Genomic DNA, 17,320 nt, shown 5'->3' with positions numbered 1-17,320 from the left:
CAGGGTCACACAGCTGGTCAGTTTTTGAGGCCAGATTTGAACTTAGGAAGGTGAGTCTTTTTGATGCTCGGCCTCTATCAATCATGCCACCTAGCTGCCTTCTCTACACTACTACACAGCACATTCTATCACTTTGTGGTTATGAAGATACAATTATAGGGTACTTGTCAATTAAATTTTTCCTGTTTTCTCTTATCATCCTATTATTTTTGTATATGTATCATGTTCCTTGTTAGACTGTAACTCCCTTAGAGTCTGTGTCTTATCAATCTTTGTATCCCTTGTACCTAGCATAGTAGCCTAAGCCTAGTAGGCCATTATAATACAAGGATCAGGGGCAGCTAGGTGGCACAGTGGATAAAGCACTGGCCCTGGACTCAGGAGGACCTGAGTTCAAATCCGGCTTCAGACACTTGACACTTATTAGCTGTGTGACCCTGAGCAAGTCACTTAACCCTCACTGCCCTGCCCCCTCTAAATACAAGGATCATAGGCTCAGAGGACCATAGATATAAAAATGCAAGGGACCTCAGAGGCTATCTAGTCTGTGGTATAGAAGTGCTCAAATATAAAGGTAGAGGGCCCACTTAGCAGAACCCTGGTTCTTCAGTAGCAATGGCTGAAGTAAACTGGGCAGCAACTTGCAGGGTGGCAATAGTAAAGAAACCATTATCTTTTTGTAATACTGATCAGTATATTTTGGCACTGAGGGCATTTCTACACAGGCAAGGTGCCCATTGCTTGTTCATGGCTGCAGAAATTTGCTCAGGACTTTTCTGTTGAGGCATTGCATTTGGCAGAACATTTTGCTGTTGTCATTGAATTTGTCTGACAACACTGGCAATTTGCTGTCTAGGCTGTTGCAGAAAAGTTTATGAATTTATGTATAAGAATCACTGGAGTTTTTTCCAATGTACTTTACCTAGGTGGAAAAAGCCATAGAGGTATTCATAGGTAAGGATGAAAATAGAAGCTGCATTTCTGTCCAAAGTACTCAACTTTACTCTCCTGATGTATCCACTAAAAAAAAGTAGGTTTCTTCCCCCTCATACCTCTTAAAACCAAGAGTTTAAGGAAGATTTATTTACAAGATGGTCCCTCTGTTTCTTAAGAACCCATATAAACCTGGAAAAAAGGGGATAAGAATAAAAGAGAAAATTGCTTTCAGAATCTTACTGTGCAGTATTTCATGATGATTAAAAAAACACACTCCTTTTTTCTTAAAAAAAAAAAAGGATAGATATTCTTTAACAATCCATGCATTGGGGACTTCCTAGAGCCAGGATGTCAGAGTAAGCAGTAAATTGCTGCAAATTTCCCATATTCACTTCCAAACAACCATAAAATAGCATCCCATAACAAATCCTAGAACAGCAGAACCAGCAGAAAGACAGGGTAAAACAAGACAAACAAGGTTTGTCTAACATGGGTAAAGGGGGAGCACAGTTGAGGACAGCAAGAACCCCAGCAGGCCTCAACTAAGCAAACAAATGGGAGATCCAGAGCTCCAGTGAGGTAGAACAGGGAAATGCCAACACCAGGACCTCACAAGTGCCTCAGCATAGCCAGGGAAATGGGCAGACACCAACTCTGAGAACTGCCATGAACTTCAGCAACCTCCAGTAGACAGACCTCCATTTGTTCACTATAGCCATGGGTTAATGCAAAAACACCCTATCAGCCTTAGTAAACACCAGACACCAGCACTAGGTCCCTGACTCTGCCCCAACTAAGCTGCCAGACCCCTAAGCTGGCAGTGCCAGCTACCCCTCATTCCACCCCCTCAGTGAAACACCAGACACAAGGAACACCTGTGGGCCTCAGAGCAACATCAGTGCAGTGCCAAGTAAATAGCCAGGGCCTGCATCCCCTGACACAAGAAGCCTGAGACAATGCCCTCTCCATTCCTTAATCAGAGCTCAAACTGAAAATAAAGGAAAAAGGCCAAAAAAGATGGGAAGTGGTCTCAAGCCCAGAAAGAACTCGTGGAAGAACTCAAAAAGGAGCTTAAAAATAGTAAGAGAGAAAGAAGAACAATTGAGAAAAGAAATGTGAATGATACAAGAGAATTATGAAAAAAAAATAGTTAACATCTTGGAAAAAGAAAACTGCTTAAAGAGTACAATTGGCCACATGGAAAAGAAAGTACAAAAAGCTAAGGAGAGGAAAACAACTCCTTTAAAGTTAAAATTAGGCAAGTGGAAGATAATACTACATGAGACATCAAGAATCAATAAAAAAAATTCAAGAGACTGAAAAAAATAGAAGAAAATGTAAAATGTCTCATGGGAAAAGCAACTGACCTGGAAAATAGATCTAGGAGAGACAATGTTAAAATCACTGGACTACCTGAAAAACATAATCAAAAAAAGGACCTGGAGAGCATGTTTCAAGAAATTATCAAGGAAAACTGCTCTGACATCTTAGAACCAGGAGGCAAAATAAACATTGAAGGAATCTACTGATTGCCTCAGGAGAGAGATCCCAAAATAAAAATAAAAATTCCAAGCAACATTATAGTCAAAATTCAGAACTATCAGAGCAAGGAAAGAATAATGCAAATGGCCAGAAAGAAACAATTCAAATAATGGGGAGCCACAATCAGGATTAGACAGGATTTAGTAGCTGCAACATTAAAGCATCTGAGGTCACTGATTTTATGTTCTAGAAGGCAAAGCTACGACTACAACCAAGAATCACCTACCCAGTAAAATTAAGCAAAATATATCAAGGGGAGAATGGCCATGCAATGGTAAATTTTCATAAGGAGAAGATCAGAATTAAACCAAAAATTTGATCTCTAATATCAAGACCCAAAAGAAGCATAAGCTGGTAAAAAAAAGGAAAAAGAAAACATAAGGAATTAAGTAGAGCTAAATTGTTTATATTCTTGCACAGGAAAATATTTGTATTTCTTAAAACTGTACCACTAATAATACAGCTAGAAGGAATATACATAAACAGAGAGTATAAGGTGAATTTGAGGGAATAACATAAAAAAATAAGGGATGAGAAAGAGGAGAGTAAAATGGGTACAGAAAGAAGGGAGAAGTAGAACAGGTAATTGTTTTACATGAAGAGATGTAAATTATGTTACAGGAAGAGGTGTAAAAGACCTATTACAATGGAGGAGAAAAGAACGAATTAAAAATCCCCATTTGAGCACCAAATTGTAAATCCTGAAAATCAGAGGAGAGATTAATAAAATTGAAAGTTAAAAAAATATTGAGCTAATAAATAAATTTAGGATTTGGATTTATTTATTTGTTGTTTGTTTGTTTGTGGAGCAATGAGGATTAAGTGACTTGCCCAGGGTCACACAGCTAGTAAGTGTCAAGTGTCTGAGGTGGGATTTGAACTCAGGTCCTCCTGAATCCAGGGCTGGTGCTTTATCCACTGTACCACCTAGCTGCACCCTGGATTTATTTTTTTTATTTTTTATTTTTTGAGGGGCAATGAGGGGTAAGTGACTTGCCCAGGGTCACACAGCTAGTAAGCGTCAAGTGTCTGAGGCCGGATTTGAACTCAGGTACTCCTGAATCCAGGGCTGGTGCTTTATCCATGATGTCACCTAGCTGCCCTTGGATTTATTTTTAAAAAACTAACAAGATAGGTAAACTATAGGTTAATTTGATTTTAAAAAAAGAAAACCAAATATAAAAAAAAATGAAAATAGTGAAATCACCACCAATGAAGAAGAAATTAAAGAAACCATTAAGGAATATCTTGCCCAATTATATGCCAATAAATCTGACAATCTGAGTGAAATCAATATTTATAAAAATATAAATTACCTAGATTAACAAATAAGGAAATGGTATATATAAATAACCCCATCTTAGAAAATTATAGACCAATTTCCCTAATGAATATCAATGCAATAATTTTAGACAAAATACTGCTAAGAAGATTACAGCAGTATACCACAAAGATCATACACTATGACCAAGTGAAATTTATACCAGGAATATGGGGTTGGTTCAATATTAGGAAAACTATCAGCATAATTGACCATATCAATAACAAAACTGAAAGAAATGATAGGATTATCTCAATAGATTCAGAAAAAGCTTTTGACAAAATACAACACCCATTCCTATTAAAAATATCAGAGAGCATAGGGATAAATGGAATGTTTCTTAAATGACAAGTAGTATCTATCTAAAACCACCAGCAAACGTATTCTGTAATGGGGATAGATAGAAACCTTCCCCATAAGATCAGGGGTGAAGCAAGGATGCCCAGTCACCTCTATTATTCAACAGTATACTAGAAATATTACTTATAGCAATAGGAGAAGAAAAAGAACTGGAAGGCATTAGAACAGGTAATGAGGAAACAAAACTATCACTCTTTGGAGAGGATATGATCGTATATTTTGAGAACCCTGGAGAATCAAGTAAAAAAAAATACTTGAAAATAATTAACAACTTTAGCAAAATTGCAGGATAGAAGACCCACAGAAATCATCAGCATTTCTATATATTACCAACAAAGTCCAGCAGCAATAGAGAAATTCCATTTAAAATAACTGTCAACAATAGAAAATACTTGGGAGTCTACCTGCCAAGACAAACCTAGGAACTATATGAAGACAATTACAAAACACTTTTCACACAAATAAACTCAGATCTAAACAACTGGAAAAATATCAATTGCTCATGGATAGGTCAAGCCAATATAATAAAAATGACAGTTCTCCCAAAGCTAATTTACTTATTCAATGTCATAACAATCAAACTACCAAAAATATTATTTGATAAAGCTAGAAAAAATAACAAGAATTCATCTGGAAAAACAAAAGGCCAAGAATATTAAGGGAATTATGAAAAAATACAACAGAAGGTGGTCCAGCAATACCAGGTCTCCAACAATATTATAAAGCAGTAATCATCAGAACTATTTGGTACTGGTTAAGAAATAGAGTGGTGGATCAGTGGAATAGATACTCAATAGGTACACAAAACACAATAGTCACTGAATGTAGAAACCTAGTATTTGATAAACACAAAGGCATTAAGGCCTTTGGGATAAGTACTCACTATTTGACAAAAACTGCTAGGAAACCTAGAAAACAAAAGAACACAAAGTAGATATAGACCAACATCTCACACTGTATACCAAGTAAAAATGAGTGTAATGATTTAGACATAAAGGGTGACACTGTAAGGAAATTAGAAAAGCAAAAAATAATTTACCAGTCAGATCTATGGAGAAGGGAAGAATTCATGACCAAACAAAAGATAGAGGGCATTACAAAAATGTAAAATAGATAATTTTTATTATGTTAAATTAAAATGGTTTTGTACAAACAAAATCAATGCAACCAAGATTAGAAAAAAAGCAGAAACCTGGAAAACAATCTTTACAGCAAGTATCTTTGATAAAGGCCTTGTATCTCAAATATATACAGAACTGAGTCAAATTTATAACAATACAAGCCATTCCCCTATTGATAAATGCTGAAAGGATATGAACAGACAGTTTTCAGATGAAGAAATCAAAGATTTCTATGGGCATATGAAGAAGTGTTCTAAATCACTTTTAATTAGAGAAATGCAAATTAAAATAACTCTGAGGTACAACCTCATACCCATCAGATTGGCTAATATGGCAAAAAAAGAAAATGATACATGTTGTAGGGGATGTGAGAAAATTGGGACACTAATGCCCTGTTGATAGAGTTATGTATGAACTGATCCAACCATTCTGGAGAGCAATTTGGAACTATGCCCAAAGGGCAACCAAACTATGCATATCCTTTGATACAGCAATACCACTACCAGGTTTGTATTCCAAAGAGACCATTAAAAAGGTAAAAGGACATACAGGTAGAAAAATATTTATAGCAGCCTTTTTTGTGGTGGCAAAATATTGGAAATCGAAGGGATGTCCATTAATTGGGGAATTGCTGAAGAAGCTGTGGTATATGAACGTAATGGAATACTATTGTTCTATAAGAAATGATGAGCAGGCAGATTTCAGAAAAGGCTGGAAAGACTTGTACAAACTGATGAAAAGTAAAATGAGTAGAACCAGGAAAACATTGTACACAGTATCAGTAGCATTGCGTGATGATCAACTATGAATGACTTAGTTATTTTCAGCAAAACTACTCCAAGACAAGTACAAAAACCTCACAAAAGAAAATGTTATACACATCCATATGAAAAACTGATGAACTCTGAATGCAGATTGAAGCTTACAACTTTCGCCCACTTTATTCTTTCTCATGTTTTTCCCCCTTTTGATCTGTTTCTTCTTTCACAACTGTGACTATTATAGAAATATGTTTTACATGAGATAGCACACATATAATCCATATCAAATTACCCACCATTTTTGGAAGAGGAGAGGGGAGGGAGAAAAATTTGAACTCAAAGTCCTGTAAAAATGAATATTGTCAACATGTAATTGAGAAACAAATAAAATATTATTTTAAAAAATGTTCTATTACATCTGGGCAAATAGAATGATGTCATAAACATATACAGTTGCAATGGGTGTATCCTAGGTTTAAAACAGTAAATGTAACTATCCAAGTAGTATCACTGAGAGTAGTATCTCCTCTTTTTTGGGGAGGGGAGCAGGGTGGTTGAGAAAAGATAGAGCTAATCAATTAATAAATACACATTTATTAAGCATCTACTATGTGCTAGGCACTGTGCTAAGTGCTAGGGATACAAAAAGAGGTGAAAGAAAGTTCCTGCCCTAAAAGAGGTTATAGTGTAAAAATAAAAGATGGAATTGTCTAGTTCATGGAACAACTAGGAGGCCAGTGTCACTGGAATCAAAGAGTATGTGTAATGGGAGTAAGTTGTGAGAAGATTGGAAATGTAGAAGAGGGCTAAGTTATGAAGGATTTTGTATTTAATCTTAAAAGCAATAGGAAGCCACTGTAGTTTACTGAGGTGGGAGGTGGGTAACATGATTAGACCTTTGCTTTAGGAAAATCACTTTAGTGGCTGAATAGACGATAGATTGGAATGGAGAGACTTGAGGCAGGTAGCCCTACAAAGAAGGCTATTGAAATAATGCAGACGTGAGATGAGGGTTTGTACTAGAGTGTATAATTCTAGTGTTAATATTAGCTTGCTCTTTACTCTAAACTGATGTTAAATTAAAACTCATACTTTTTTTAAAAAAGCTTTTATAAAGGGGTACTTACTGAAAAGCTCTAATAAGAACAGAAGTTACAAAGCATTCCCCTCCCAATACCTGGGGGCACCCCCTCCTCTAAGTCTCTTCAGTTTCTGGGGAAAGTGGACTTAACTTTCAAGCAGTTAAGACAAAGCAATAGCTGTAGCAAGTTCACTTTCTAATAAAGCATAGCTCAGGGACAAGTTGCTTCTACATCCTCTTGGCTTCCTTTGATTCAATTCTATGGTGGTTCAAACAGGTTGTTAGAACTTTGCTCCTTACCTCGCTCAGTAGTTTTCAAAATCTGTTGTGAACTCTAGCTATTTAGCTGAGCCCCACATCATCTGTCATGTAGCCTAGGCCCATTCTCCTTCACTCAGGAGCAAGAAAGAACAAATGCAAAAATGAAAGGAACTAGGGGCAGCTAGGTGGTACAGTGGATAAAGCACTGGCCCTGGATTCAGGAGGACCTGAGTTCAAATCTGGCCTCAGACATTTCGCATGTACTAGCAGTGTGACCTTGGGCAAGTCACTTAATGCTGACTGCTCCACCAAAAAAAAAAAAATGAAATGAACTGAAGCAACATGTTTATAGTAAAAACCCAAGTACTCTCTCTTTCCACCCAAAGGCTTAGAGCCCTTTTCACTTGAACATAGATGGGAAACAAAGGCCCGAACTAATACTTTTCTAAGGGATGAAAAAGTTCTTTTGATTTTGATTCAAATTGAGAAAAAGAAAAATAATATTATAATCTGATTTTTGTTCTCAGCAAGATAATAAGTTAAAAAAAAACTTTCAAGAACCTTGAAAAACTTCCTGCATATTTTAGAGGAAACTGCTCAGATTTGTAATACTATTTGTTGCCTATACTTTCTTATAGCATTTTTCCCATCCTGACTATAATCCAATTCACAAGGTTGAATAATTAAATTACAAAGTTAACTTGTCCAATTTTCCCTTTTTCCCTTGGGAGAATGCATCAACTGTGGTTTCTGAAAACGTGGATAAGAAAAAAAACACACCTTCATTTGAAGCCTTCCCATATATCCCAATGGAATCTAATTTATACCTATCATAAACAAAGGCTCCCTCAAATATTACAGAATCACCTTTGTAGTCAGTAGTTTTTAGAATCACTTAGGAGAGTGCCCTAAGGTATTCCCAAGTGTAGGACCAGAAAATACCTTACGGGAGGTTCTTATATCCCTGCAATGTCTCCAAAAGTGACTATGACTATTTGTAGTACTGATACAAATATAGAAGCATGACACTTATTATTCTGCAGATTTATTTGAGCCCACACCCCAACCCACAGGCCATTAATAAAGTTCAGTATGAAATATCAGGAACTATATCAGAAGTTAACCAGAAATGTTTAAGAGGAGCTTCTCGAGATTCTCTTTAAAGTTTTACTTCTGACTACAGACATGACATATTCTATAACTTAGTTTTTATCCTTGGAAAGGAGGTTAAATCTTACCATTCAACAGCTTTACAAATATCTATATATACAAATACATACATGGGATATATGAAGTGTTCAAGGAGGATTAGGACCCCTGATATGAGGGCTTATTGAGTCCTTTTTAGGTCTGCTCATCTACCTTTGGTGTACAGCTGTCACCCAACTCTCACCTGTGACTCCAAGAAGCTGCAGCATGCACAGTGGTCATACCCTGGTAAACCATCTTGGCAGAGGGGCTAAACCAGATTGAGGGTAATTGACAGGCCTCAAACACATTGCCAAGTGAGGAGTGTTTACTCCAAGCATTTGAAGATTTCTCCTAGTCACTGAGAACAATTTTTTCCAATGGTCATTAAGGCAGCTGAAGCAGGTGTTTAAAAAAGCAGGTGTTTAGAGTGCTTAAAGCTTGGTCAGACATCCAAGAATCCAAGGTCATTCAATGCATTCTAGGTCATCATCAGTCATTCTGAATTTTGTCTTGCCACTAGACTTCAATGACTGGAAGAGAGGGTGAGATCAATGATTTTGTTCAATTCTGCCTTACTTAAATCCATCATTCACAAGTTAAGCCATCACTCCTTTATGTCATTAGTCTTCTTTGAAAACAGACAAACAACAATATGTACATATATCATATATACACAAACATATATGTGTATATATGTACATACATTTGTATATATGTATATATAATCTTATAAATTTTTCAGTGGTATCACCCATTTACTAACAACCATGCATTCAATGGTAGTGTTGCAGCTTTGGGGCGAGGGAGGGGAAACTTGACAATCCTTCATCCCCTTGGGGATGAACTGGATCTCTGGAGATCCTTTTTGTTAGTGTGAAAGACTGTTAGAATCTAGAATCCATTGAATCTTTCAAAGTATCCATGCTTGTACATTGATAATTTTGCCCATTGGAAACTAATCCTGACACCACCAGTCTTTTTTGTGTGTGTGTGTGGGGGGCAATGGGGGTTAAGTGACTTGCCCAGGGTCACACAGCTAGTAAGTGTCAAGTGTCTGAGGCCAGATTTGAACTCAGGTACTCCTGAATCCAGGGCCGGTGCTTTATCCACTGTGCCACCTAGCCACCCCCACCACCAGTCTTTATGTTAGAAATTCTGATGCTGAACCCCACATGATGTGTACATTAAAATTATCCCTGCTTGGTGATTTCTTCTTCTTGAACTTTCTACAGCCTCTGACTTCAGATCACCCTTTTCTCCTTTATACTCTCTTCTCTCTAGGATTCCCTGACACTGTTCTCCCTCTTTCCCTTCTTCCCACTCTGATTGCTCTTTCTTGGGCTTCTTTTCTGTATCTTCATCCAGATTTTACCTGCTTGACCATGAGTGTCCCCTAAGACTCTGTCCTGGGCCCTCTTTTTTGGTAAACTTGGTAAACTCATCAGTTTCTATGGATCCAGTCATAATCTCTATGTAGATGATTCTCAGATATATTTGACTAGCCCTAGCCTCAATCTTGACCTCAAGTTTTGCATTACCAACTGCCTCTTGGACATCTTTAATTGAATATCCTGTAGACATTTAAAATTCATTATGTTCAGAACTGATCTTTCCTCCAAACCTTTCTTCCTATCTTCCCTACTACTGCCAAGAATACTACTATTCTCTGTCATCTAGGCTCTCACTTAGGTATCATCCTTGACTCCCCATTTTCTCACCCCCTCAGAGTACTCAATCAATGATTAAATCCTGTTTTACTGTCTCTGTAACATCTCTTGTTTATGCCCACTTCTCGCCTCTGAAACTGACATTACCTTGGTATTGGCCCTCATCATCTCATTCAAAGACTATTGTAATAACCTTCTCTTGGTCTCCCTTCTTTAAGTTTCTCCTCATTCCGATCTATCCCCTACTCAGCCATCAAACTGATCTTAAAGTGTAGGTCTAACCATATCGGACCTTATTCAAAATAAACTCTAGTGGCTCCCTCTTTCCTATAGGATAAATTACAAACTTTTCTGTTGTGCTTTTTGAAACCCTTCATATCCTGGTCTCTTCTTTCTAATTTTCTTGCATCTTATTCTACTCCACATACTCTGCTATCTAATGTCATTCTCTTAAATGACATTCTCTTCTCCAGGCTGCATTTCTCACTGGCTGTCCCAAATGGCTGGAACTTTCTCCTTCCTCTTCTCCATTTCCTGTTTTCCTACCTTCAGTTCCCAGATAAAATACTATCTTTTAAAAGAAGCCTTTCTCAATCATCCTTAATGCTAGTGCCTTCCCTCTAAGATTATCTCCAATGTATACATACACACAAACACATATATATGCAGACATATACATATGATTTTCTATCAATCTAGTTTGTATGTTGTAATTTTCATTTTGTCTTCCCACATTGACTGTGTTTCTTGAGAGCAAGGACTTTTTAACTTTTCTTTGTACCCCAGGGCTTAGTAAAAAGTACTTGACACATAGTAAGTAATTAATAAATACTCGGTGACTCAACTCAGTTTTATTTGGTGTATCTACAACTCCCCAATAAAAGATCTTATTTCAATCACTTGATTCACCTCTAGTTTTCATCTTGCCTACATCTGTAAGAGTTCTTTAATAATAGACCCCCCCTTCAAATCTCTTTTCTGACCACCTACCATCTTATTTTTATTAATCTTGAGAATCCCTCCCACTAGACCTTCCACTTGCTCTCTCACATCTAATGGCTAACCCTCAGTTTAAGCTATGGAAATAGCACTACCACCAATGCTGGTTGAATTCTTGGGTCACCCTCTTTGCTTGATTCTGGCACTCTCTTTCCAAACAGGTCAATGAACATCAATAGTTTATAGCCTGTGACCTACTTTTATTTGTTTATTCTATCATTTAAAAATTTTATTTTATTCTCAACTTAAGAAATTAAACAAAGCATTTCCATAACATAATAAAACTAAAAGATGATTGTATATGAAACTGAAAATCTATTATGTACAACTTGCTATTTCTTTTAAAATATATAATAAAATTGTCATGTAACTTTCTTTTTTATTTCTCTTTTTTCTTCCCAACCCCTGCCCTAGAGATGGCTACCATTAGATATAAATATGTATATACATATATGTATGTGTATATATGTATGTATATATAATATGTAAAATCATTCTATACATACTTCTATTTATTAATTCTTTCTCTAGATGAAGATAACATCTTCCTTCATAGGTTCTTTGCATTAATTTGGGTATTTATAATAGTCAAAAGAACTTACTCAAAATTAAGACAATATTGTTGTTACTGAACATATCTCATTATTTCATGTAAGTCTATCCATATTTTTCTTAGATCATTGAAGACATCATTTCTTATAGCACCATAGTATACACCACAACTTGTTCAGTCATTCCCTAATTGACAGATATCCCTATAATTTCCATTTCTTTGCCACTGAAGAGAGCTGCTATAAATATTTTAGAATATATGTGTTCTTTTCCTTTTTCCCTAATCATTTTTGAAAATAGACATAATAGTGGTATTGCTGGGTCAAAGGGTATAAGCACTTAACTCTTTAAGCATAATTCCAGATTGCTCTCCAAAATGGTTGGATCAGTTCACAGTTCCACCAGCAATGAATTAGTGTCCCAATTTTTCCCATCCCCACCAACATTTGTCACTTATATTATTATATCAATAATAAAAGCAACAAAAATCATATGATTATATCAATAGTTGTAGAAAAAGGTTTGACAAAATACAACACTCATTTCTATTAAAAAACAGTTGAAAGTACTGGCACAAATGGATTTTTCCTTAAATTGATAAGAAATATTTACCTAAAACCACCAGCAAGCATTATTTGTAATTGGAATAAGCTAGAAACCTTCTTAGTAAAATCAGGTGTGAAATAAGGATGCCCAGTAAGATCAGGTGTGAAACCAACTATATCATTCAATATTGTATTGGAAATCCTGGTAATAGCAATAAGAGAAGAAAAAATGGAAAGAATCAAGATAGGAAATGAGGTAGTAAAACTATCTTTTTTGCCTACAAAATGATGATATACTTGGAAACTCCCAAGACAATTAAATAATTTTAACAAAGTAGTAGGATATAAAGGAAATCCATATAAATCATCAGCATTCCTATAAATCAGAAACAAAACCCTGCAAGAAGAGGTAGTTAGAGATATTCCATTTAAAATAAATCTAGAGAGTACAAAATACCTAGGAGTACACCTGCCAAAACAAACTCAGGAACTGTGTGAACAAAATTAAAAAACATTTTTTATACAAATAAATTTTAAATAACTGGAGAAACATTGTTCATGGGTAGGTAGGGTCAATATAATAAAAATTACAATTTTACCTAAACTAATTTATATATTCAATACCATCCCAATTAAATTACCAAAATTTATTTTATTGAATTAGAAAAAATAACAAATTCATTGGAAGAACAAAAGGTCAACAATATCAAAGGAACTAATTTTAAAAAAATTGTTAAAGAAGAAGGTTTAGCAGTACCAGGTCTTAAACTATATTATAAGGTACTAATTATCCAAGCTATCTAGGGGCAGCTAGGTGGCACATTAGACAGAACAGTGGCCCAGGATTCAGGAGGACCAGAGTTCAAATCTAGCCTCAGACATTTGACACTTAGTAGCTATGTGACCCTGGTCAAGTCACTTAACCCCAACTGCCTCAAACATTCGGGGCCATTCCAGTTGTGCTGATGTCTATCTTGCTACTGGATCCAGATGGCTCTGGAGGCGAGAGTAAGGTTGGTGACTTTGCACAGCCCTGCCTTACTTGAATCCAATTCACTTCAAGTCATGACATCATCTCCAGATGTCATGGTCCTCTTTGAAAACAAAGGACAAACAACAACAACTATCAAAAGTATCTGGTACTGGCTAAGAAATAGAAAGGTAGATTAGTGGAAAAAAGTAGACACAATTTATAGCAGCAAATGACTATAGTAGCATGAGTTTTACAAGTGCAAAGACTTGAGTTTTTGGGATAAGAACTCACTATCTGGTAAAACTTGTTAGGAAAGCTGAAAAGCAGTCTGTCAGAAATTGGACATAGGCCAATATCTTACACCATTTACCAAGATAAGTTCAAAATGGATACATGACCTAGATATAAAGAGAGATAGTACCAGAAAATTTAAAGAACATGGAACATGTTACCTATCAGACTTATGGATAGGCAAACAATTTATGAATAAATAAGGGATAGCATTGGAAGGAGTAAAACGGGTAATTTCAATTACATTAAATTAAAAAGCTTTTGTACAAATAAAACAAATGTACTCAAGGTCAGAATGAAAGCAGAAACTTAGAAAAAATATGTTATAGACAATTTCTCAGATAAAGTTCTCATATCTAAAATGTGTAAAGAACTTTGTTAAATATATAAAAATATGAGTTATTCCACAGTTGATAAGTTGTCAAAAGATATGAACAGGTAGTTTTTAGATAAAAAATATTTTTGATTATATGAAAAATGTTCTAAATCATTATTAATTAGAGGAATGCAAATTAAAACAACTCAAGATATTTTACACCTACAGATTGGCTAAAATGATTGAAGGGGAAAGTGACAAATGATGGATGCGATGTGGAAAAATTGGGACACTATCATTTCTTTAATCTCATTCTGATTTATTTCAGCACTATACTATGCTATTATGCATAAGACAGGATTCTTTATGTTTATACATATATGTATGTATATATAAATGTATATATAATTTACACACAGATGTTTAATGTCACCCATTTACATTTTGAAAGTGACTTTATCTGATGCCTTTAAATAATATAAATATTTTTCAAATCAGTAGGCAAAAATTTAGAAAAACCTTTTAAACCTTTTAAAGTAATTTTATCACAGGCAATTTTTATCATCTCAAGTATTTCCTCTAGAGTATCTCCTTTTTAGCATTATGAGAATGTGGCAAAATATAAATTTTTTAGCTATTAAACAACTGTAAATAAGCCCCATAGCCTCAAACATTATAGTGGGTTGTTTATACTCTACCTGCCAATCCAGGATTATGTACTTTCCCCATTAAAATTGACTTAGAAACTCTGACCATCTTTATATATCTGTTTATTCTTGAATGTAACTATCTGTTGTTGTTGTTTTTCCTTCATTTCTTTCTTTTTTCTTTTTTTCTTTTTTTTTTTTTTGGCGAGGCAATTTGGGTTAAGTGACTTGCCCAGGTCCACACAGCTAGTAAGTGTCAAGTGCCTGAGGCTGGATTTGAATTCAGGTACTCCTGACTCCAGGGCCAGTGAGCCACCTAGCTGCCCCTTGTCCTTCATTTCTGAACAAGACCATGACAACGGGTTGAGGTCATGACTTTCAGTGAATTGGATTTAAGTGAGGTAGGGCTGTGCAAAGTTATCAACCTCACTCTCTCCTCCAGAGCCATCTGGATCCAGTAGCTACTGGCTATGACCTCAGATGTTTAAAGTAGTTGGGTTAAGTGGTTTGTCCAGGGTCCCACATTTAGTGTCTGAGGTGAGATTTGAATTCAGATTCTCCCAACTTCAAGGTCAGAGCTCTATTCACTATGCCACCTAAATTCCCCATAGCTATCTGTACAAATGATAGGAAGGTAGTTGGTTTACTGTAATTTTCCTTGGATGGACAGTTTCTTCTGCCAGAGTTATAAAAAGAAATTAGTGAAGAAATAATTGCTCAGACTATGCTTGAGAGGTGGTCAAAGCATTTGGTGAATCTTATTCTTGAATGGGGCAGGGACAGATATGTTCAGATAACCTTCCAAAAACTGATATAATCAAAAGAGACTTGAAATATAATGTATAAAAATTGTAATGCTTGGGGAATATGTATTCTATTGTAATGTATACTCTCATTTGAAAAAATATGCAAACATTTTTATTAAGTATCTAGAGTATAGTCCTTCTCCAAAAGAAATTACATGTAATGAGTCTTTCTATCTATCCTGGATGCTGACTTATGTAGGATGAATCAAGTTCTTTTTTGAGACCAGATGAATAGGTTTGATTTTGCCCTTTTCATTGCCACATGCTGATGTTCATCCCTGAATGTAAGGGAAAGCATTATTTCATTTGTAAATGCTGACAGTCATGAAACCCTCTCTTATCTCAGTCACTTCTCTAAATATATTTGTTATGACAATTTTAGCAGAAGGATCTCTTGGACCCGAAATGATGGAGATAAACAGAAGTATAATTGAGGGTAAAGGAAAAAAAAGAAGGAAAACACTCACTGACCCAATCAAGGCAACTTTAAAGAAAATAATTTTGTCATCACCTCAATGACCTTTTCTGGGATTACTCAATTACATATTGCTTATCATGCTGTCAGTTTCCTCAGAGAATAAAAAGCATGAATTTGCTGGTCTTGTTTTAAGCATAGCTTTGTTAGTTCTAAAACATCAACACAATACTCCTCTGTCAGATAAATTAACAATGCTTTGGGCTTCTGAAGTTTGTGGTGGAAAAAGTCCTTCAATCTGTAGGTAAACAGGGTATTTGAAGTGTCGTGTGTGTGAGGTAGGAGAAACAAAGGGTCCATGCCTCTTTGAGAACATCTTCTCAAATAGTCAGCCTTACATAAAGAAAGGTACACATGCACAAATGGCAATATGATATCATTTGTGATTTGGGCTTTACTGGTCAGGTTTTAAGAAAACAAAAGCAATTCTCAGAAGCCCATCCTCAGGAACACCCAGTCTTCAAGGGCATATAAATTGTAAGCCCACCACCATGAGTCATTTTTGGTTCAAGAGAGGAGACCACCAAATGAGCATTCATTTTATTAATAAAATGCTAGCATTATTAATAAAATTATCAATTACCCAGAAACTGTTCCTCAAACTTTAAAATATCACATTATGGATGAGGAAACTAAGGCAGGCAGATGACTTGTCCAGGGTTACACATCTTGTAAGTGTCTGATGTCACATTTGAGCTTAGGTCTTTTGACTTCAGGCCTGGTGATTTACCTAATGTTTCATCTAACTGCTCCTAGTTTACAAAATGCTTTACCCATGTTATCTCATTTGAACTCATACCAGCCCGTGAGGGGGAAACTGAGACTCAGAATTAAAATCCCACCTCTACTTTTCGCTTCTTTGTATATCACTTTCTTCAATTTGCACCCTATATAATATGAAGTTTTAATTATCAGTAGTGTCAGCAAGACTTGTTTTGCTATAAGGGTCACTTATAGTCTGATTCAAAAGAGCCTCATATTAGTATTATAAGGTAACTGTTTAATAAGAACACCCAGTTCCCTATAACTCATCTAAGGGAACTGTAAAACAAAATTTCATACATCTATTTTCTTTTAAAATACTTCGTCAATGTATATAGATATATAGATATAACCTATATCAGATTACCTGCTGTCTAGGGGAGGGGGGAGGAGGGGAGGGAGGGAGAAATATCTGAAATTGTAACGCTTGTATAAACAAAAGTTGAGACTATCTTTACATGTAATGGAAAAAATAAAATACCTTATATGTAAAAACAAAAAAAAAACAAAAAAAAAACTTCGTCAAGAGTCTCCTCTCAACTGAGGCAGATCTCAGCCCTTTCATGCATTAAATAGTTTCATTAGTTATAGGAAATTTTTTAAAAAATCACCTAGTGGCCAAGCTTTGTTGAATTTATGCTGGCCCTGAGAAAACAGATAAACAATCTAGATATGGGGTCATACTAAAACTTTTTCCAGACTATAGGATCTGC

This window comes from Dromiciops gliroides, chromosome 3 (assembly GCF_019393635.1).
Source record: "Dromiciops gliroides isolate mDroGli1 chromosome 3, mDroGli1.pri, whole genome shotgun sequence".
Taxonomy (NCBI): domain Eukaryota; kingdom Metazoa; phylum Chordata; class Mammalia; order Microbiotheria; family Microbiotheriidae; genus Dromiciops; species Dromiciops gliroides.
This window is presented reverse-complemented; position numbering follows the sequence as displayed.